Here is a 23596-nt window from a genome sequence, read left to right as displayed (position 1 = left end):
CCCTCCTGGGCATAAAAGAAGCAAACCCCCCAGCGCTCTCTCTCCTGCCCTGCCTAGCCTGCTGCCTCCAATAAAGATCTCTTGGCCGAGCCGGTATGCACTGGTCTTAAGTCTGAGAGTCACTCTTTCACCAAGAGCCTGAGAAACTGCTTGGCTGATTTGACTAATAAAGGCCGGTCTGCTATCGGACTGTATAGAGGTGGGAAGGCCAAACCAAGGAATTATGTCTGACAGAAGGGAAGAAATGACCACGGTGGCCTTCTCAGACCCTGTAGGAAAGGCCTCTACCCATCCAGTGAAAGTGTCTACTCAGACTAAGAGGTACTTTAGTTTTTTGACTCAGGGCATGTGAGTAAAGTCAATTTGCCAGTCCTGGGCAGGGGCAAATCTCCGAGCTTGATGTGTAGGGAAGGGAGGGGGCCTGAATAATCCCTGAGGAGTAGTAGAATAGCAGATGGAACACTGAGAAGTTATTTCTTTGAGGATAGATTTCCACGATGGAAAGGAAGTGAGAGGTTCTAAGAGATGGGCTAGTGGCTTGTACTATAGCACAGCCTGCCTTTGCTGGTATGTGGTCATTAGGCCTGGTGGAACTGCCATCAATAAACCAAGTGTGATCAGGGTGAGGAACAGGAAAGAAGGAAATATGGGGAAATGGGGTGAATGTCAGTTGGATCAGAGAGATACAGTCATAGGGGTCAGGTGTGGTATCAGGAATAATGTGGGAGGCCGGATTGAAGTCCGGGCCAGGAACAATGGTAATTGTGGGAGACTTAACAAAGAGTGAGTACAGCTGAAGGAGCCAGGAAGCAGACAGTATATGCCTCAGGTGTGAGGAAGAAAATAGATTTTGGAAGTTATGAGAACTGTAGAGAGTGAGTTGAGCATAGTTTGTGATTTTAAGGGCCTCTAAAGTATTAGGGCAGCAGCAGCTGCTGCACGGAGACATGATGGCCAGCCGAAAACAGTAAGGTCAAGTTGTTTGGACAAAAAGGCTACAGGACGCGATCCCAGTTCTTGTGTAAGAATTCCGACTGCACAGCCCTGCACTTCAGCTGTGGGTAATGAAAAGGGTTGGGATGAGTCAGGGAGAGCTAGGGTGGCGGCAGTCTCTAAAGCTGTCTTCAAGGAACGGAAAGAGGAGTGGGGAAAGGATTTAGGATATGTGGAGTCAGCTAGGTTTCTTTTTGTGAGTTTATATAATGGTTTTGTTAGGATGGCAAAACCAGGTATCTAAAGTTGAAAGTATCTAACTATGCCTAGGAAGGAAAGGAGTTGTTTTGTAGAAGGTGTTGGGGTTTGAGAGATCAGCTGGACATGATCGGCAGGGAGGGCACGTGTGTTTTTATGAGAATTATGCCGAGATAGGTAACAGATGAGGAAGAAATTTGGGCTTGATTGAAGTAATGGGGGCTGTCTGTGAAGCTTTGTGGCAGTACAGCCCAGGTAATTTGCTGAGCCTGATGGGTGTCAGGGTCAGTCCAAGTGAAAGCGAAGAGAGGCTGGGATGAAGGGTGCAAAGGAATAGTAAAGAAAGCATGTTTGAGATCTAGAACAGAATAATGGGTTGTGGAGGGAGGTATTGAGGATAGGAGAGTATATGGGTTTGGCACCACAGGGTGGATAGGCAAAACAATTTGGTCGATAAGGTGCAGATCCTGAACTAACCTGTAAGGCTTTTCTGGTTCTAGGACAGGTAAAATGGGGGAATTGTAAGGAGAGTTTATAGGCTTTAAAAGGCCATGCTGTAGCAGGCGGGTGATAACAGGCTTTAATCCTTTTAAAGCATGCTGTGGGATGGGATATTGGCATTGAGCTGGGTAAGGGTGATTAGGTTTTAATGAGTTGGTAAGGAGTGCATGATCGGTCGCCAAGGAGGGGGTAGAGGTATCTTATACTTGTGGGTTAAGGTGGGGGGATACAACAGGAGGACACAAAGGAGGCTTTGGATTGGGAAGAAGGGCGGCAATGAGATGTAGCTGTAGTCCAGGAATAGTCAGGAAAGCAGATAATTTAGTTAAAATGTCTCGGCCTAATGAAGGAACCGGGAAGGTGGGGATAACTAAAAAAGAGTGCTTACAAAAGTATTGTCTAAGTTGGCACCAGAGTTGGGGAGTTTTAAGAGGTTTAGAAGCCTGGCCGTCAATACCCACAACAGTTATGGAGGCAAGGGAAACAGGCCCTTGAAAAGAAGGTAATGTGGAGTGGGTAGCCTCCGTATTGATTAAGAAGGGGACAGAGTTACCCAGAGCGTCTGTGATGGTCATGTGGGCTTCCGAGGCAATCGGGCAGTGTCAGTCTTTAGCTGCTAAGCCGAGAAGATCTGGGAAGGAGTCAGTCAGAGAGCCTTGGGCCAGAGTTCCAGGGACTCTGGGAGTGGTTGCCAGGTGAGTTGAACAGTCCGATTTTCAGTGGGGTCCTGCACAGATGGGACGCGGCTTAGGAGGAATCCCAGGCTGCGGGCATTCCTTGGCCTGGTGGCCAGATTTCTGGCACTTGTAGCAAGCTCCTGGGGGAGGCAGGCCTGGAAGAACACCTGGCCACTGCGGTTTAGGCGTTTGGAAGTTCTTGTGTGCTGGAAATGTGGCTGGGGTTTGTCTCACAGTGGAGGCAAGGAATTGCAACTCAGAAATATGTTGCTACTTGGCTGCCTCTACTTTATTATTGTACACCTTGAAGGCAAGGTTAATTAAGTCCTGTTGTGGGGTTTGAGGGCCGGAATTTAATTTTTGGAGTTTTATTTAATGTCGGGAGTGAATTGGGTAATAAAATGTATATTGAGAATAAGACGGCCTTTTGACCTTTTAGGGTCTAGGTTGTAAAGCATCTCATGGCAGGCATCCCTGCATGGTCAGACACCTCTGAAACGTGGGTGAATAATCAGAGAGGTGTCTCTGCAATGATTAAACACTGAGGGAAGGCTGCCTTCCTGAGTCTGTGACCGGCACCGGAGTTTTGGGTCAATGGATAAAATGTATCTCCTTTGTCTCTACCAGAAAATGAAAGGAATTGAAATTAAGAGAAGGGAGAGATTGAAGGGTGGCACCAAGATTGAAAGGAGAAAGTGGTTGAGGGATAGTGAGAGAGGTTGGAGAAGAGAGTGAGAAGAGGCCGCTTACCCAGTTTAAAATTGGTGAGATATTCCTTGGGCTGGTGGGTCTGAGGACCCGAGTTCGTAGGTGGATCTTTTTCACGGAGCAAACAGCAGGAGGACAGGGTATTGATCTCCCAAAGGAGGTCCCCCGATCCGAGTCACAGCACCAAATTTCACTCGCGTCCATGTGAAGAGGCTACCAAACAGGCTTTGTGTGAGCAACAAGGCTGTTTATTTCACCTGGGTGCAGGCAGGCTGAGTCCGAAAAGAGAGTCAGCAAAGGGAGATGGGGTGGGGCCGTTTTATAAGATTTGGGTAGGTAAAGGAAAATTACAGTCAAAGGTGGTTGTTCTCTGGCGAGTAGGAATGGGGGTCACAAGGTACTCTGTGAGGGAGCTTTTGAGCCAGGAGAAGGAATTTCACAAGATAATGTCATTAGTTAAGGCAGGAACAGGCCATTTTCATTTCTTTTGTGGTGGAATGTCATCAGTTAAGGCAGGAACTGGCCATCTGGATGTGTACGTGCAGGTCACAGGGGATATGATGGCTTAGCTTGGGCTCAGAGGCCTGACAAGAGCCAGTCCCAGAAACTGCCCAATTAAGAATGAAGAAAACTCATCTTAAAATTCTGTTTCTTTAGAACCTTTGTACTATCAAAATCTGTATTAGGATTCTTCAGAAAGACAGAAGCCATAGTATATATATATATGTGTGTGTGTGTGTATATATATATGTATATATACACACACACACACACACACATATATATATATATGGACTTACTAGATGTGTATGGTTTGGATGTGTGTTCCTTCCAAATCTCATTTTGAAATGTGCCTCCAATTGTAGAGGTAGGCCTAGGTGTTTGGGTCATGAAGGTGGATCTCTCATGAATGGCTTGGTGCTGTCTTTGTGGTAATAGGCAAGTACTCACTCTGTTAGTTCACAAGGAAGTTGATTGTTTCAAAGAGCCTGGAACCTTCTCCTGTCTCTCTTGCTTCTTCTCTTACCATGTGATAGGCCTGTTCCTCCTTCACCTTCTGCTATAAGTAAAAGCTTCCTGAGGTCTCATGAGAAGTTGAGCAGATGTTGGTGACATTCTTGTATGGCCTGCATAACTGTGAGCCAAATAAGCCTCTTTTTAAATAAATTATTCAGTCTCACTTATTCCTTTATAGCAACACAAAAAGGGACTAACACACTAGGGGAATTGGCTTACTTGACTATGGAGGCTGAGAAGTCCTAAGATAAGCCATCTGCAAGCTGCAGAATCATAGAAGTCAGTAGTGTGGCTCAGTCCAAGGTGGAAGGCCCAGGAGCCCTGGGAAGCCACTGATGCAAGTCCCAGTGTCCAAAGGCAAAAGCACTTAGAGTTGTGATGTCCAAGAGCAGGTAAAGAAGGGCGTCCCACTCCAAAAAAGAGAAATAATTCACTGTTTCTTTCCTTTCTTTCCTTTATTTTCTTTCTTTTCTTTTTCTTTTCTCCTTCCTTCCTTCCTCTCTCTTTCTCTTTCTCTCCCTCTCTTTTTCTTTCTTTCTTTCTCTTTTTTATTTTCTTCTTTCTTTCTTTCTCTCTTTCTCTCTCTCCCACTCTCTCTGTTGTCCATGCTGGAGTGCAGTGGCTATACTAATGGATCACTGCAGCCTTGAGCTCCACAAGCAATCCTTCTGCCTCAGCCTCTCAAGTAGTTAGGACTAAAGTCATGTGCCACCACCCCTGGCTAGTTTTATTTTTTGTAGACACAGAGTCTTGCTATGTTTCCCAGGCTGGTCTCAAACTCCCTGGCTCAAGTGATCCTCCCACCTCAGCCTCCTAAAGTGCTGGGATTACAGGCGTGAGCCACTCTTTCACCTTTTTGTTCCACCCAACCTTCCAGCCGTTTGGATGGTGGCCACCAACATTGAGGATGGGTTTTCCCCACTCAGTTCACCAATTGACAGGCCAACCTTCTCTAGAAAACACCCTCAGGGACACACCTAGAAATGGTTTCACCAGCCATATAGGCATCCCTTTATGCAGGCAAAAATTCCTCTAGGTATCCCTCTATGCAGACACCTAAATTCGACCATCACAGTAACCTGTTCACATATTACAAGCTTTTTACAACTTGCCACATCTTTTGAAATTTTGTTTTGACATTTATGTATGTACATATAACATACTACATACTATATATTGATGTATGTATTTAATATAAACCTGAAGCCTCAAAAACTGGAATTAGCCTGAACATTTCTTGCCTTGGGAAGACATAAGTAAATTCACCAGACCTATTCTCCAATTTCATGTTTCAAAATTTGGCTGTATGTTAGTTGCTGTGAAGCAATTTTGACTGTGGCATAAAGATCCTCAGTGTGGGGAAGGCACCTGAGTTGTCCAAAGTTGGACTGAGTGAAGTTGAACAGACCACTGGGAGCTAGCTGTCTTTAATGGGGAGGGCTACGAGGAGTCTGGATAATGTGACCTAATGTGGAGTTTTCATTTCCGATCATCATTTCTATGAAATCTCTCCTAATTGATTGCAGAATCTGAATTCAGAGAGAACACTCAGCTGTCAGTAATTCCTTTTAAGCTCTCTACAGACCCAAGCACCACTTTTCTCTTTGAGTGCTCTATTTTCTGTGAGGGGAATAAAGCAGCAGAGGGAGGGAGGGTTAAGTGGCTGGTTTGCATGCCGTGCGGACAGGCAGCTCAATCAGGCTGGCGCGGGTGTCTTAATCAGAAGCCTGTGGTTCACCGCAGTGGTTGAGTGCTACCTCTTTGCCAATGGCATCTTCTGTTTAGAGACGCTATTGATTGCTCCTCTCCCCTTCTCTTCTGGGAGAGTTTCCGGCTGCAAGGCGATGTCAGGAAAAGGGCAAGGGAAAAGGTTTTTTTTCTTTTCTTTCCTTTTTTTTAATGGTGCCTAAGATTTGGAGCAAGGCTCTAATTTCCCAAGCAGTAGATGTAGTGACACTCAATGCAGACTCTTTAAAACGGTGATGAGTGGGGAGATATGAGACAAGAGTGATGAGCCAAGGATACCAGTAAAAGGGTAGGGGAGAATAATTCCGTGAGTGGATAAGAACTGGCTTCAGTTTAGACAAGACAGCAGGCACTGCTCCGAAGGAGGTCAGACTGAGTGCATTAACTCTGCCTGGGAGAAATAGGAGAGAATGGTTGGTTAAAATACTTTGTGTTTTCTGGGGAAATGTATAATCTGGAAATCAGGCAGAGACCAAAAATATAATGGATCTCTTTGTAGACTCTGGGTGTAAATCAATATTTTTATGTGAGCATAGATGAGCAAGCAGAACATCCTTGGAAACTGAGACCCATCATAGAAGAAACTTAAACTATTTTGAATGTGGCATGGAGCTAAAAAATATAGAAATTAATTATTCTTGATTCAGAGTTTACAATGAGAATGAAATATTGAATATAATTAAGACATTTTTTTCTTCAAGCCAGAGGAGTAACGCCGGGGGAGAGAGACAGAGGAAGATTCAAACGAATTTGAGATAATAAATGAGATAACAAAATTTTGTGTATTGAATGGTTATAAATATCAGGAATGATTCTTTATCATCTGGTTGTTGTTAAACAGTTCAAAGGCAAATATATAAAATGAGGCAAATTTGAATTCTAAATGTTATAGTAGAAAGCCTTGAGAGAAATATAAAGGATGTTCAAGACTCAGATATGGCTTCAAATTTTGGGTCAGCCACATATCAAATTGATTTGGTTGGAGTCTCAGTTTTGTATAGGTAATATTGGGACAATATGCACGGTAGCTGTTACCCCTCCCACCTACCAAGACTTCATCCAGTTTCTACCTTTCTCTGTCCTGCTTTGCACTGGATACACTGGTCCCTGTGATTGCACCCCCTGGACTCACCTGCTGGCTGACTTCAGATTGAGATTAGACTGTGGAGGTACCAGTAGGGGGAGAGAGAAGTCTAGGTGTTCAGGTGTTTCTTTCTCACTCTGTCCCTTCCTTTTTTTTTTTTTTTTTTTTTTTTTTTTTTTTGTTGTTGTTGTTGTTGTTGCCCAGGCTGGAGTGCAGTGGCATGATCTCAGCTTACTGCAACCTCTGTGTCCGGGTTCAAAGGATCCTCCTGCCTCAGCCTCCTGTGTAGCTGGGATTACAGGCATGCACCACCACATCCAGCTAATTTTTGTATTTTTGGTAGAGATGGGGTTTCACCATTTTGGCCACGCTGGTCTTGAACTCCCGACGTCAGGTGATCCATCTGCTTTAGCCTCTCAAAGTGTTGGTATTACAGGCATGAGCCATTGTGCCTGGCTTTTTTTCTTTTAAGAGATGGGGTCTAACTATATTGCCCATACTGGACTCCAACTCTTGGGCTCAAGTGATTCTCCAACCTCAGCCTCTTGAGTAGGAGTAGCCAGGACACTGGCACACTGGACAGTGGCACAGGTCACTGTACCTGTTTCCCCTCCCTACTTTAGCAACCACAGCAGCAGCTTTGTTCTGTTCTGATAGATCTCCTGTTGAGTGAAACCTACTCCATAGTTGCTATTCTCACTGGGCTCCAGTGACATCATTTTTTCTCCGTGCCTCAAAGCCCCAGGAAGTCAAGTAAAAGTATCCCAATGTTGCTAATGTTCTGATATTTGAGTGTCTCATATTTATTGTTTTCCTTCCTTCCTTCCTTCCTTCCTTCCTTCCTTCCTTCCTTCCTTCCTTCCTTCCTTTTTTTTGGACGTGGTCTCACTTTGTTGCCCAGGCTGGAGTGCAGTGTTGTGATCTTGGCTCACTGCAACCTCTGCCTCCCCAGTTCAAGTGATTCTGGTGCCTCAGCCTCCCTGAGTAGCAGCGACCCTAAGTGCATGCCACCATGCCTGGCTCATTTGTGTATTTTTAGTAGAGATGGGGTTTTGCCGTGTTCGCCAGGCTGGTGTCAAACTCCTGGGCTAAAGTGATCCACCTGCCTTGGCCTGCCAAAATGCTGGAATTACTTTGGCGTTAACCACCATGCCCAGCCATTGTTTGTTTTCTTAATCCTGTCCACTACACACTCCTTAGAACCATCTGAGACAAATCTTATTTTCTGTTGGAACCCTGATTGATACGTAATGCGTGTAGAATTTCAAAGAAAATATTGAAAGATCTGCCAAACAAATGCAGAAAGGGGTATGTACTCAGTTCTTGATACATCCAGCAGGTTTTAGTTGGAGAGGCCTCAAAAAATGGTGTGGTGGTCTGAATAACAGGCCTTAAAAGATACCCATGTCCTAATACCTGGAACCTGTGATACTACATATGACAAAAAAGATCTGCCAGATGTGATTAAGTTATAGATCTCAAGATGGCAAGATTATGTTGGATTATCTGGGTGAGACTTAAATGCTATAAGAAGTATCCTTTTAAGAGGCAGGCAGAGTAAAGTTTGACACAGAAGAAGAAGGCCATGTGACCACTGAATTAGCATGCTACACATTGGCTTCAAAGATGGAGGAAGGGGCCAAGAGTCAACAAATGCAAGGAATGCAGATCTAAACTCTGGAAAAGGCAAGGAAATCAGTTCCTCCATAGGGCTGCAGAGGGAGCATGAGCCTCAAGGCACCTTGATTTTGGCCCAGTGAAATTGACTTGGATCTCTGACTTTCAACACTGTAAGAGATTAGATGTGTGTTGTATTAAGCCACCAAGTTTCTGGTAATTTGTTACAGCAGGCACAGGATACTCTCAGCAAATACCAAGGTTCAGGGCTTAGCTTTCAGGTTGCAGATTTACAATCCAGCTCTCAGATATCATGTCCCTTTTTTGGGATGCACTCATGTGAATCAAGATATGAGATTGATGCATAAAATTACAATGATGATTCATCAACTTTCAATGAGATGTAGAACTCTCCTGTTGGCTGGAAGACATGTCAAACTGATGAGTCCGTTTTCTGTCTATTGACAGACAGGCTTAGGAAATAGTTTGTAATCAAGATTCTAGTATATTGATTAATAATTAAAAATAAAATTCTAACACATAGGTGGAAATCTTTAACATTTCCCCAAGCACCTTCTTTTCCACCAGCCAACAGACAAACCTGGAAAGATGAGTCATAGCCGAAGGTAGTTTGGAGAACACTGACTCTGAACAAGGGCAGTTAGATTAATGCTTTGCTGAATGGCAACAGGATGAGACACCCTGAGACATGTCTTTGGGACTGGCAAATGCGAAGTGCTTTGGCTGGAATCCTATTGTCCACCTTCCCTTTGGGGAAGGACTTGGCAATGTGACCAGGACAGCTGTGCTTGTTTGATAAGGATCCCTTTCCCTAGTTCATGCCTGGATATTCACTGTCAAGTTAATCTCTGCCATTGTTCTTTCTCACATGGTGACTATCCCTATATCCCTTTTTGGGATATGTGGATGCTTTCCTTCTGAGTAAAAACAAGTCTTGCCAGCACAGGATCCATTTAGTTTCTTTCGGCATTGCATATCTCATTATGCATTGATGTAATAATAAATGGATTATTATATTTTCCTTCTCAAGTTACGGTTGAGAAATGTAGTTTAACATTTTTCATAAACTGATAAATTTTGTCACACAAAGATATATATTATATATTATATATATCTTTGCATCTTGCGTAGAGTACGTTCACATAAGTTTTAGTTTATTGTTATATATATATTTAGCTGTGTTCCATATAGAGGACAATCAATAAATATAATTTCTCATGCCTGTGTTCCCCAGATGTCTGGAGTGTGGTAAGGACATGTCACAGGGTTAAAATTCAGAATGGAAACCTCAGAACCTGTCATCCTCTGAAGATCTGTAACATCTCAGGGAAGCAGACAATCCAGCATTTAGAGCTCTGTTTCTTTGTTCCTTTGATGAAACACTTTTTGTTCATGGAAAAAAATCTGTTTTTGTTTTCATTTCGCTCTTGTCTATCTACAGAGATACTTTCAGGCAGAGGCAAGATTTCATTATTTCAGACACCTGTGAGATTCTCAGTAGGCAAACACATCTTTAAAAGACAATATTTCAGTTTTGCGTGTTAATATATTGCAGAAAAAGAAAATTCAATGATAAATATATTTCATTTAACTCAAAGGTTTGTAAATCAGATTGTTGTACGATAACCATCTTTCCCTCATTTATACTATAATTTCTGAAGTCTGATTCAACCAAAATTGAACCCTGGAGAATAAAAAGATTAGTCCTCAAGAATATAACAAACTTAAAATTATACAGTTAACCAAGCACTGATAATTTCATAAGAAATATCCTCACAATTTGTCATTTTCAATGTCATGCTTTGGCCATAGTATAGCAGAATGAAGTGAGTTCAGATTTCAGAGCAAGACAAATCCGTATTTAAATACTGGTTCAGCATAATAGTCTTCATCTCTAAAATGGGGTTGATAAATAAAATCATGTAAGTATTTTGGTTCATAATTAGATATTTGTTAATAACAAGAATAAAAATTGCCTCACATTGGTAACGATACTGACAAACTCAGAAAATGTACAGAAGTAGAAAATTAACAATGATTTATGGGAAAACAAAAACAAAAACCTTTTATAAAAAATACTTTATTTTTAAAATTTGCCATCTTTGAATAGTCTTTTTTCCCTGTACCCATCTTATTCTCCTATCTACTGTCACTAGAAATTTTTAGTGGAAGTAGTGAATTTAGCTGTAATAGAAAAACTGTGCTATACACTGATACTTAAACACTTTTTTAAAAAATTAAGAGTCAGACAGGGAAAAATGCATTTTAATATCATAGGGGACTTCAGGCACTATTCCAGGTGTTTATATCACATCACCTGATAGTGAGCTAAGTCACTATTTGGTGTTGCTTAGATACATGAAATGGGGCCCTATGATAATGGGAAAAGCGGAGTGTTTTGTCACCCAGTCCCCTAAAATGTTTGGAAAAATCGTTAATGGAAATCTTCCTTCACCCACGTATCTTTATCTCCACACAACAGCTAACATTTTTATATTGCCTTCTATATTATTTGATGCAATTTCCTCAAAACCAGAATAAAGGCAGTTGGACAGATTATTTTTATTGTATCCTCCTTTTTAATTTGTCACACTGTTTTCCTTAATAGCTGAGGAAGCAGAGGCTCAATTGGTTAGATACTATTCCAAGTTAATTCAGTTGAACACTAGAGTTACCTTTCACTCAAAAATACTTGGTTCAATTATTTGTAGATGATAAGTGGGTGGGGCAAGGAAGTGGGCAATGGATAACAGCATTAGACTGAAGCTTCTAGAGCATAAACCAGAGGATAGCACCAGGATAAATGATTAACGTTCCTCTTGGTGCCTAGAAATAGTTCATTTATGTCACAATAAGTGTCACCACTGTATGAAGAGTAAAGATAATTCAGGCTACTAAGTAATATCACCATGTGTTCTTGGGAACAAGATGGTCATGAACTCCAGGAACTTCTCCTTCTTACCTCAGTGTTAAAGTGTAGATGCCCTGCAGAGTCTGTGACTTTATTAAGAATTGTCGATATTCTTACTACTGATGGCAACCATAACTGAAGAAGCTTGCAGAATATAATTCAAAATCAGATTGAAGTTAACATCTTGCATAGAGTATGTGCATATAAGTTGTAGTTTGTTTCCCATTCAATATAGTATGCTTGTCTTATCCATTTATTTACCTAAGTTTACAATTTGGGTTTCTATACAAGGATTTTTTTTTTTTTTTTTTTTGCAATCTCTGTCCCATCTTCCAAATAATCCATGCTTTCCTCTGCTGTCCTTTTTTACTCCATGCCCAGAAATCTTCTGTCTGTGAAATGTAAAGAAATAGAAATAGAAACTATATGAGGTTATGAGATCTACTCTGGAATTAGATGGGTTTGGTTTTTAATTCTGGTCTGACTATTTGTGAGCTGTGTGACCTTTGACAAGTTACCGAGCCACAGTTTCCTTATTATAAAATAGTCATAATAATAGAACCCACGTGGAGAGGTTGTCATAGTAATTAATCATTACTCAGTGTAAAAATAAAAGCATCATGCCTGCCATATAGTAAGCACTCAATCAATGCTAGGTCTGCTGCTGCTGCTGTTGTTACCAATGCTAAGGAAAGTGTGATTTCATAATCATGTGTCTTTCAGGTTTAAATGCTTTCACTATCTCTGTTTTATGTATTTGTTTATTTACTTATTCAACAAATATTTTGATGATTTATTCTTTCAGGAGGCCTCATGAGACAGCAGATGACCAGTTACAGGAGAATCATCAGAAAGAGAACAAGAAAGACTGAGGTAAAAATGACTAATGGTGTTTTTGTGCTCCCTTCCTGCTTTCCTTTGAAGGATAATCATTGATTTATCAAAAAATGTACTTGCCATGAATTATATCACATGCTCCTAGAAATATGAGGTATATAGAAATGTTGGAATATAAACTATGTTATATGGAGTCCTTTTGTTAACAGGAATTTTCCTAATTCTTTATGATTCTCTATGCCTATATGAATCCAAAGCTGTTTCATTTTATTTTGGGCCCAAATACTTTATTATAATCATAATAACAAGCCTACGATAATTTTGCAGGCTTGTTAATAGAGAGCCTACAGTTTATTGTTTATCAAGTCAGCATTTGAGTTAGGCCTCATAAATATGCCCAGACCTGAGGCGTAAATTGTATGCTAAATAGGAAGGGAAGCCTGTGCTTTGCAGAATAGTTCACTGAGGAGAGCCTCTCTAAGCTGCGAGATTCTAAAAAAGGACTAAAAATTTGGAGACAGATCTCTCTACTCCATGCCCAACGGACACATCCACCTAGAAAATATCCCTTTTATTAACTTCATTTTTTTTAGAACAAACTTTTCAACACACCCCTTGCCATGAGCAAGGTGGATATGACAAGGCAACCAACACTGACACAATAATCGAGCTCTAAGCCAAGGCAGTTTCAATGTGACCTTTCATTTTCTCTAATTGCCTTTCTCTTATTAATCCTGACCTGCCTATTATTGATAGTATCATTACGCTATGCTTCTAATGACTTTGCCTGGGAGGATCAGGAGTTTTTTAAACATTTGGAATGTTATTTAGCAGAAAAACTTGGTGGGCAAGGAAAAGTATCATAATTAAAAGTAATAGTTCTCAGGCTTTCTCACTACTCTTTCTACCTAAATCCTAACCATCTCTTAAAATATACCTTAGCTGCTGCATCCTCCATGAATTTTCTTGGACTGCATTAGTCCAATGATTAGATTTTTGCTCTTACTATTCATTTGACTCAATTGATACTTTTTATGCCACTCTAATCTATGGTACATTATTTATATAGATTGTCTTAAGTCCTTCACTGAGTTGTAAGCTCTTTGAGGTTAATACTTAGGAATATGATAATACAATGTGAATAAGCCTCATTGTCATTTCTTGTCAGTTTCTTGTTACTTTCTCAATAAGCCTCATTGAGGCTTATTCTCATTGTATTCTCATGTTTCTAAACACTGTTCTGTCTGCCAATAGTAATTTTTTTATCATAATCATATTGATAATATTAATGCCTTTTTTTTTTTTTTTTTTTTTTTTTGAGACGGAGTCTCGCTCTGTCACCCAGGCTGGAGTGCAGTGGCGCAATCTCGGCTCACTGCAAGCTCCGCCTCCCGGGTTCACGCCATTCTCCTGCCTCAGCCTCTTCGAGTAGCTGGGACTACAGGCACCCGCCACCACGCCCGGCTAACTTTTTGTATTTTTAGTAGAGATGGGGTTTCACTGTGGTCTCGATCTCCTGACCTCGTGATCCGCCCGCCTCGGCCTCCCAAAGTGCTGGGATTACAAGCGTGAGCCACCGCGCCCGGCCAGCCATTTTATATTTATATTATTTATTGAGTTTTACAAAATATTTTCATGTATGTGATCTTTTAAATTCTCCCCACTGTCCTGTGTGTGAGGTGTCTACTCTAATTTTAGAGATGAAAAAGTAGAATCAAATGAAAATTTAAGTTATTTATCAAAAGTCAAAACATATCATAGAATTTATCGATTACTAAGTAGGAAGATTTCAGTATTGTTGTTATCTCAACTCTGACTTTATTGTGATTAATGCAGTAAAGTAGAAATAAACTCACAAAATTTTTACACTTTGGAAAAACCCAAGAATGATAAAGGCTCTCAGATGAATGGGGACAGGTTACATATGACTCATTATCTTTAGATATGCATATGCCATTCCCCCAGTAGGAAGAAAAAAGAGGAGGCAAAAGCAAGGTTACTGCTTCCACGTGAATCACTTTTATGTGAATTAGAAAGAGGCTTCTCTGGGTAGTGCAGCACTGAGTTGATGGTGCATTGAGCCATTTGCCTTCTGCTCAGCACCTTGGACAGCACCAACCTGTTCAAATGCACGGCAGTCAGGTGTAAATTTGCTGGGAAATAGATGGCTGTGGAAGGGATTATATGGTCCAGTGTGGGTACTGGCATAGAAGGAATAAATGATAGTGGACACGTGTGTTGAGAGGGTCAATTAAGAAAGGAGTATGAGCTAACAGATACCTTTAGAAGTACTCCTTTTTTTGGCATAGGGTAAAAATTATTGTTATGGTTCTTTAGACCCATGTACTCTGGAAAAATAACTTTTCATAGTAAACAGAGAACAGAATTTAGGAAAGTTGATTCTATTTTTGGTTCAACTCAAGAGATATGAGCTCTCAAAATGCCCCAAATCTTTCAGCATGTGAGTTATTTTAATCCATGTGCCATCCCATTCTTGAAGGTACATTTGAGAGTCTAAAAAAGGGAAGTCATCCTCTCTCCAGAAAAATAAATAACACATGCACATAACTATTTCGCAATTAGTTTTAATGCTTACATGGGTGCATTTTGGGGTTTAGTGGGTCTGTTTTCAAACCTGGCTAGTTGTCACAATTATTGGAGGTCCTTTCAAACATGCAGATTACCTGCCTCCACCATGGCAGATTCTGATTAATGAATTTGATAATAAGCCTAATATATTTGAATTATGCTCTTACATACAAAGTGAGATCGAAGGAAGAAAAAGTCAACCAAGAAGTGACAAGAAAAGTAGTTAAAGGCTGTTTTTATGCTGCCAAGCATAAACCAGAGACAAATGTAGCTATTTGAAAAATATACTTCAGGAGTGATTTTCTCATTAAAATATTTCTCTTATTTTGTCTATAATACTCATAAAATAAAGTAGATAATGCAAGGCAATGGGCAGAGGAAGGGTTTTTAGAATATAGTGTGTAGAGGAAGGGCTTGCAGGAGGTAACACAGAGGGGAAGGGTCTCTTTCCACAGTTGGTAGCTTCCATAGAATCCATGGTAGTATGACCAACCTGGAGGCACAAAACTTCTAGAAGATGATGTTGTGTTTTCACTTTGTTGGTGTGAATAGTTGAGTGAAAATATCCTACTCATTTTAGGTGAGGAGGTGATTAATCATCAAAAAATGATCAGTAATAATGAAGTTATAAGCAACATTCTCTGATGAAATCCACTCCCACCACAAAAAAAAACCTTGTAAAAAAGTTAACAGATTTGCATTGAGATGTTTTGAAATATTGAAAAAGTTTTCTTCATGAATTTTCACTGGGAAAACAAAATATACCATTTGTAAGAATTGCTTTTTTGCTGCCTCACACATGGAAAACAGTATTAGGCTAAACATTACATCTAAAAGGATCCTTTGGGGGCAAAATCCCTGTCACCAAGCATTGATTCCTTTCCTGTCTTCTGGTTTAGTGCCAATTACAGAGATTAAATTTTGGTTTCTAATATTAATTAATATTGCAAATACAACAAATTTACACGTTGATGAAAACAATATGTAGGGAATTTTTTTTTTCTGTCAGCAGAAGTTTCCCCTAATTTGTTCCTCTTAAATTTAACTTGTTAAGAAAAAAGTTGATGAGGTGTTTTAGAGCAGAGTGAGGAGGACAAGGAAACTCATTAACATATTTATATGTAAACTGTTGGAGTTGCAGAGTATCATAGGGAATATTAATCTGAAGAGATCATATATCTCGATTCTTGTTCTGTGGACCTGAGGCATCTTATTTATCTTCTAAGAGCCTCAGTTTTTATGTCTGTACATGATGAATGTTTTTTGTGTGTGTGGTGGGAAGTACCCTAAATCCTGGAATCACATGTTTATTTATTAAACATTAGCTGAGTACCTATTATATTTAAGTATGATGGTAGACCCTGGATATCTAGATGTGATTATGACTCAGCTTTCAAAAAAATGCCTGGAGCCTAGTGGAGCGGAGAGATGATAATTAAAGAAATTACAGGATAGTGTGATAAGGGGAAGGAAACAGAAGCAAGTGAAATGTGTATGAATCCATGAGAAGCATGGCTTGGGGACTACGTGATTTCTAAAATTTCTTCAACTATTTTTTAAGATGGGTCTTAATTTAGGACTTGATGGTGGATAGGAAAAGGATTCAAAAATGTGGCAGGGAACCAGAGCTCAAATTGGTGGGAAGGATTGAGAATCTTTGGAGAAAATGGAACTCTAACATTTGTTTCATTGTTGTGGCCTAAGCCTTCCTACCTCCCTGATCATTGAGTAAAGTCTGTTCTGTGCACACAAGCCTTATGCAGTGGTTGTAGAAATCAAAGGAAAGCAGCCAAGTTGTAAGTATGAGGTGACATGAAACAGTGATAAAATGAACATCAGAATTAAACCAAAATAGAGTATTAAATTCAGAGGTGACCAGGAGAATTATAAACCTGTGGGAATTTAAAGAAATCTCATGCTGGGTTGTTAGTAATTTTTTACAAAAGAAATAACAACTGTGCTGGATTTTTTTTCCCCATTGAAAAAAAATCCACCTAGAATTACTCTTTATGCTTCTTCTCCATATTCTCTGCCCCAGCTGATCTTTGTGGACTTTATCAGAGGGTTCTCTTGTCCTGTGGCTCCTTATTTGTTTTGGACAATAGGGAGCACTAGCAGGGAATGACAGCAAGGAGGAAAATGAAGTGGGAACTTTAGTTCTCTAACTCCATTTCTGCAGCATTGCTACAGGCTGGTTGCCTACCTCCACCAAAGGTTGCAGCTCAGTAGGCCTTTTTCTTCTGTCCCATGGCCTCTTCAGCCCTAAGAATAATAGCTCACTTGCAATTATTAGCCCCAGTACACTTCTCTGCTCATTATGATTTTCTTTACAAATGCCTTCACTTTAAAAATGAACTCTTCTTATATTACCCACTTTGTGTGAACTAATTGTCTACTTTTGGAAGCGTAACTAATATAGATGTTAAAACACTCACTTATGCCATAGCTAAATATTGATAGGAAATCTGGAGACACACACACACACACACACACACCATTATTTAGATATAACTAAGAAATAGCAGCCATTGGTGTTTCAACAATAAGTTAAAGAATAACACTAACACAGGCACTGCAGTGAGTTCTGTGAAATTTTTGGTAAATGAAATCATAGATAATTTTGCCAAAGGAAACTTAGTCAAATAACCTTATTTTGCAGGTGACAAACTTAGATTTTCCAAGAGACTAACTTGCTTGTTAACTCTTTTATTTTTATTTTTTCAACTTTTATTTTAGGTATGGGGTACATGTACAGGTTTATTACATAGGTAAATTGCATGTCACTGGGGTTTGGTGTACAAATGGTTTAGTTACCCAGGTGCTGAGCACAGTACCTGATAGGTAGTTTTTCAACCCTTACCCTCCTCTTTCATTGGCCCCTCAAGGAAGCCCCCATGTCTACTGTTCTCATCTCTGTGTCTACGCATACTCAATATTTAGCTCCCATTTATAAGTGAGAACATGTGGTATTTGGTTTTCTGTTTCTATGTTAATTTGCTTAGGATTATGGCCTTCAGCTGTATCCATGTTTCTTCAAAGGACATGATTTCCCTTTTCATGCCTGTGTAATATTCTGTGGTGTGAATGTACCACATTTTCTTTATCCAGTCTACCATTGATGGATATCTAGGTTGATTCCATGTCTTTTCTATTGTGAATGGTGCTACAATGAATATACATGTACATGTGTCTTTTTGGTAGAATGATTTATATTCCTCTCATTACTCTGCTTTTAATGGCAGAATATGTATGTGTGACTGTGTGTAAGTGTATGTGTATATGTGTAGGCACATTTCCTTGTTGCTTGTTCTCTCATTACTAAACAACAGCTGAGAATCCGAGAATCCTGTGGAGTAAGCTCAATTTCATCTGGCTTTTCCTAGATTGTTCTTCCACAAAGCTGTTATGCATCTCTACATTTTCCCTTTCATTTGATGACGATTTGCCATAAAGATAGTTTTTTTTTATTTATTTATTTATTTATTTATTTATTTATTTATTTATTTATAAGTCATTTCATGAGGATTCTTGCAGAAAAAAAGTGGGCACACAAAAATAAAGCCATCACCTTGAGATGAGCAAAGAGTTTATTGGTGTGTATGAGTTTCAATTTGGTGCCTCAGGTACAAAACATAAGATGTTCACATTGTGATTTGATCACTAAGAGTCAAAACTGAGAATACGTTTAGTCTATGGATGATAAATGTGTAAATACCAATCATGTATTAATCAGTGTTTCTCAAATTCTAGCTCAAGAATTTCCTGCATCATAATTGATTGAGCTCTTTTTAGTATTAATACAGCTTCTTTGGTCCCACCTAAGACATCCTTCCTCAGGGCTTCTAAGGGCGTAGTCCAGGAGCTTTCATTTTAAAAAGGAATTATTGAAACACTTTCTGCGTACACCTAAGTTTGAGACTGTAATAATGGGTTTGGTAGAAAAAATTGAAAATTAAATACATAAAATCATTGAGTTCACTCAGCCTGATGTTCAATTGTTCATTAGGCAAGAAAGCTGGCTTTTAAAATGTAATGAAAGATAATGGCTTTCTAGTATGGAATGGTTGAACAGATAAATTAGGTCCTGGCATGTACTGAGCTCTGTGCTTTTGTGTTTTGACTTCGTTCTCCAGCAACAATAACTTTCCAACTCCAGCGATCTGAGTGGAAAACACAATCACTGATTGATGGTCAGACCCCTATGGTGTTTTGAACCTTTAAAGAAGCTAAGGCTGGTGGCTGATTTGTGGTTGAAAGGGGCTAAATGTTCTCTCCTGGAGTTCCGGGAACCAGCTGCTTCCTGAGCTGGCAAAGGAGAGAAAACCTTGAGGCAGAGCAGCTTCAATTTGCATGAGATGTACTAAGCAATCCTCCAATTAGCTGGCTGTTGCCTTTCTTGATGGCTACCTTGGGGAGGAGATGGGGGTTGTGAACTTTGAAGTGGATTATTAATTATTCATGCCTCCTTCGCCTTGATGGAGGTAACCTGCATCTCAGGAGCCAGGTCCAGCATTCATTATCTTCCTGTCTGTGTTTGCAATAAAATAACACTGAATATTAATCCTTTCACCTTCATTCTTAACTCCCTCTTCCCCCTTCTCCAGTCTCTAGACAGATTATGCAGAATCATGCCTCTCCTTTAATTCTTCTCATCCCTGGTCCTCCTACATCACTTATTGTTTATTCAATTATTTGGAGGCCCATTAAACTGAGAATTAAGTTCAAGGGCTAGTTGCTTTCCTGAAATCTCACCAGAATGCAATGTTTTCCTACTCAAGTTTTCAATTTATTTATTTTTTAGTCTGTTTGTGATAATCATGTCATGATTAGTGACTTGTCACCTGTTTTTTATTTCTATATTCTAAAATTTTAGGAGTTTCATGCTTTTTCTTTTTCTTAGAATTCTCTAGAGACTTTACTGTCAGGTTTAATCAGGGTTTTCTAGTAAAAAGCAGAAGACTTGTTTTCTTGTCAAGTGTGGGTGTTTGTGTGTGTGAGTGCAAACCTATGTCTGTGCATTACTTTTCTTTCAGGGAGCCAATACATAAATCAGTACTTCTGAAAATTTAAGTTAATTAAATGAGAGATCACTAAGTTAAGGCTTTATAACAAAGAATAATCTCATTATATATCAAGAAAGGGATTAATTCAGAAGTGGGTTAAGATTAGCTTGCGGAAGACTTGGTGTGAAAATTTTTCTTAACTGAAAAGGTAAAACATAAAGAATATTATCATGACAAGGTAATAGTTAATTGACCAAATGTAACGATAGTCACTGAGCTAATGCAAGAAATGTATTTGGTCAGTCTTGGGGATTCTCACCATTACCTTCTTGACTTGGGTCTAGCTTTTTTTCTTTCTTCACATTCTCTCCTTTATCTTACTTTCTCTTTCTTTCTTTTTCTTTTTTATTAACTAAAACACATAGTTTACACTTGGGTTCACACTTTTAATCATACAGTCTATAGGTTTGACATATGTATAATGTTATGTACTCATCACTATAGTATCATACAAGATGATTTCAGTGCCCTAAAAATTCTGTGCTCCATTTACTCATCCTTTCCTATCTCTGCCCTAGAATCCCTGGAAATCACTAATCTTTTTACAATCTCTATAGTTTTGCTTTTTCTAGAATATCAAATAGTTGGAATCCTACTCTATGTAGACTTTTCAGACTGGCTTATATCACTTAGAAATATGCACTTGAGATTCCTCTGTATTTGTCATGGCTGGAGAGCTCATTTCTTTTTATCACTGAATTATATACAGTTGTATGTAAGTGCCACAGTTTATTTATCCTTTACCTATTGAAGGACATCTTGGTTGCTTTCAAATTTTCACAATTTTGAATAAAGCTTCTAGAAACATCCATTTGCAAGTTTTTGTGCAGGCAAAAATACAAAAATTAGCCAGGCGTAGTGGCGGGCGCCTGTAATCCCAGCTACTCGGGAGGCTGAGGCAGGAGAATGGCGTGAACCCGGGAGGCGGAGCTTGCAGTGAGCCGAGATTGCGCCACTGCGCTCCAGCCTGGGCGACAGAGCGAGACTCCGTCTCAAAAAAAAAAAAAAAAAAAAAAAAAAAAAAAAAAAAAAAAAAAAAAAAAATTTAAGCTTAATATCAAGGAGTGTAATTACTGAGCTTATGTAAGGCTATGTTTAATTTTGTAAAAAGCTGTCACACTGTCTTGTAAAGTGGCTGCATCATTTTGTACTCCCAGCAACAATGAATGAGAGTTTCTGTTGTTTCATATCCTCTCTAGTATTTGGTGTTGTCATTTTTGAATTTTAGCCATTCTAATACGTGTGCAGTGGTACCTCATTGTGTTAATTTACAATTTCCTAGTGGCATGATCTTGTGGATCTTGTCATGTGATTATTTGCCATCTGTTTATTTTCTTTGATAAAGTCTCTGATCAGAGAGTCTGCTCAAAGTTAATTATGATATTTTCATATTGCCGAGTTTTAAGGGCTCTTTGTATATTTTGGATACAAGTCTTTATCAGATGTGTTTTTAGCAAATATGTTCTCCCAGTCTCTGGCTTTCCTTTTCATTCTTTTAACATTGGGTTTTACAAAGGGTTTTGATTTTAATGAAGTCGTATTTATGATTTTTTAAATGAATCGTGCATTGTACCCTTTTTTTTTTTTGCATCTTTCTTTCTCCTTTTTTCCTCTCTTCTTCAGAATTCAAAATGAAGTCCTGTGTGAGTCATGACTTTGTCACTTTCTATTCACATGATTTTGGACAAATTTTATTTTTTATCTAAACCTTAGGTTCCAAGTTCCTTGTGTATTTAAGGGGAAATGATAATGTTGCTTACTTTCTGAGTTTGTTGAAAAGGTTATGTAAGATTATTGTTATGGACTGAATGTTTGTGTCTCCCCTAAATTTGTTTGTTAAAACCCTACCCCCATTGTAATGAATATACGGTGTGTGTGTGTGTTTGTGTGTGTGTGTGTGTGTGTTACATGATCCCAAATCAAATGTAGGTTTAACAGTGATTTAAACTGACTGTTTGCACCTAGTTCAAATTGGGAGGGTGAATAAGTTTTTTTTTTTCATTTTGATGAATGAACTTTGGTGCATTAGTCTATTGAACTTGGATGGGTACTCAAAAAATGAGCCCAAGGCCATGTTTTAACCCTAGAATTGATTTGGTCAAGAGAACAATTTCATGTTAGAGCCTTGTTGAGGCAGTGGTTTTCAAACTGTGTTCTGTGGAGCCTGAGGGATTTCAAAACTCCCCAGCTATGAGGAGAGAGCAGTGCTGCTGGGACTCCGAAGACCCCTCCCGCCTCCCTACTGATTTCACTAGAACAGCTTTGCTTGTGTTAATAAGTTTTCATGTAAAATTATGCATGAAGGAATGGTTTTGCTGCTAACAAAATGTTTGGTTTTCATCAAAATTATAAACTGGAGTTCAAGATTCTAAATGAGTTTACTTGTACTCTGTATTAGAAAATGGTTCATATATTTCAAGCCTTTTTTTCTGGGAAGAATTATATTAAATGCATTAGTTGTTCTTATATGTTTAGAACGCCACTGGATCTGTTTTACTAAGTATGGTGGTTGATCAGTGAACTGTTTTTATTTTAATATCTTCAGTTCTTAAAACTGCCTATGACAGAGCCACTATATCTGTCACGGATTCAACTCAAGTTGAAATACACTGAGGCTCACAGTCTAATATGTTTTCTCTCTCACTTGATTTATAAACTTGGCCTTTATATTTTGAGAGCCAAGGATGTTGATATAGACTTGAGACATAAATGATGAGGTTGTTTATTATTCTCTTTCTTCTCCAAAGAGATAGATCAAGCAAGGGTTAGAAGAACTTTATGAATAAAAATATAAAAGAAAAAGCCTCGATGGAAATGAACTAACATCTTCAAATTTTCAATTCACTAATTTTGACTTATCCATGCTTTGAAATATCTTGTGCATCTGGCCTTTTCTATTCCCAAAGCTTCTATCTTCTTTCAACTCATTCCATTTTTTCTTGCCTTCACTTCCTATCACTTTTAATTTGTTCTACAAATGACTTTTAAAACTAACTTTGTAAAATGCCAATTACATACTATTGTTCCCATGATAAAAAATCAAATGACTACTTATGACATCAAGATTAAATCATTTCTCAACAGCATGGCATTCAAGTTATCAGCCATTTTTATTTAATATTTAAAAGGATCCAAATTCTACCTTTCAGTATATAACAATCTAATTTTTTATTCTATCTAGATCAGTTTATTCTCTTTCATCTAGTTATGTAATACTCATTCCTTCTTCCAAAACTTTGCCTATGCTTTCTCCCTTACCATCTTCTGGTTGTCCAAATAAATATATAATTCCCCCTTCAAAATTCAGTTTGACTCTTCACTCCCTCTATAACCATTTTTGGATCATGATATATTTTTTTCTATTTGTGTTTCTCTAAATATATTGTCTGAGACATTTATTTCTATTAGTTAATGTTATCTTTTTACTGATTATATTATATTTCAAAGTAGGTTGTCCTCTATCGAAAAACAAAAAAGTAACCAGGTCTCATCATACTAACACAACCACTGACAACAATAATAACACCTACACTTTTTGTGAGTGTATATTCTGAGTCAGGCAATGTGATAAGCACTTTGTTTCTATCATTTCGTTTAATCTTCAAAATCAAGATTAGCAAGCTAGCCTTTATTC

At 38.9% G+C, this 23596-nt stretch overlaps 1 long non-coding RNA gene across 1 annotated transcript in view; it reads left to right on the top strand.

Moving 5' to 3' along the window:
- Window positions 1–200: 200 nt before the first annotated feature.
- Window positions 201–23596, top strand: part of LOC134737442 (uncharacterized) — a 402399-nt gene continuing 379003 nt past the window's right edge. The window contains exons 1-2 of the long non-coding RNA XR_010122342.1: window positions 201–321; window positions 12279–12346. This is a non-coding gene — a long non-coding RNA (uncharacterized lncRNA). The remainder of the gene's footprint in view (window positions 322–12278; window positions 12347–23596) is intronic.

Source organism: Symphalangus syndactylus, chromosome 8 (assembly GCF_028878055.3).
Source record: "Symphalangus syndactylus isolate Jambi chromosome 8, NHGRI_mSymSyn1-v2.1_pri, whole genome shotgun sequence".
NCBI lineage: Eukaryota > Metazoa > Chordata > Mammalia > Primates > Hylobatidae > Symphalangus > Symphalangus syndactylus.
Note: the sequence above shows the minus strand (reverse complement) of the source record. Positions and strands in the feature narration are given on the sequence as shown.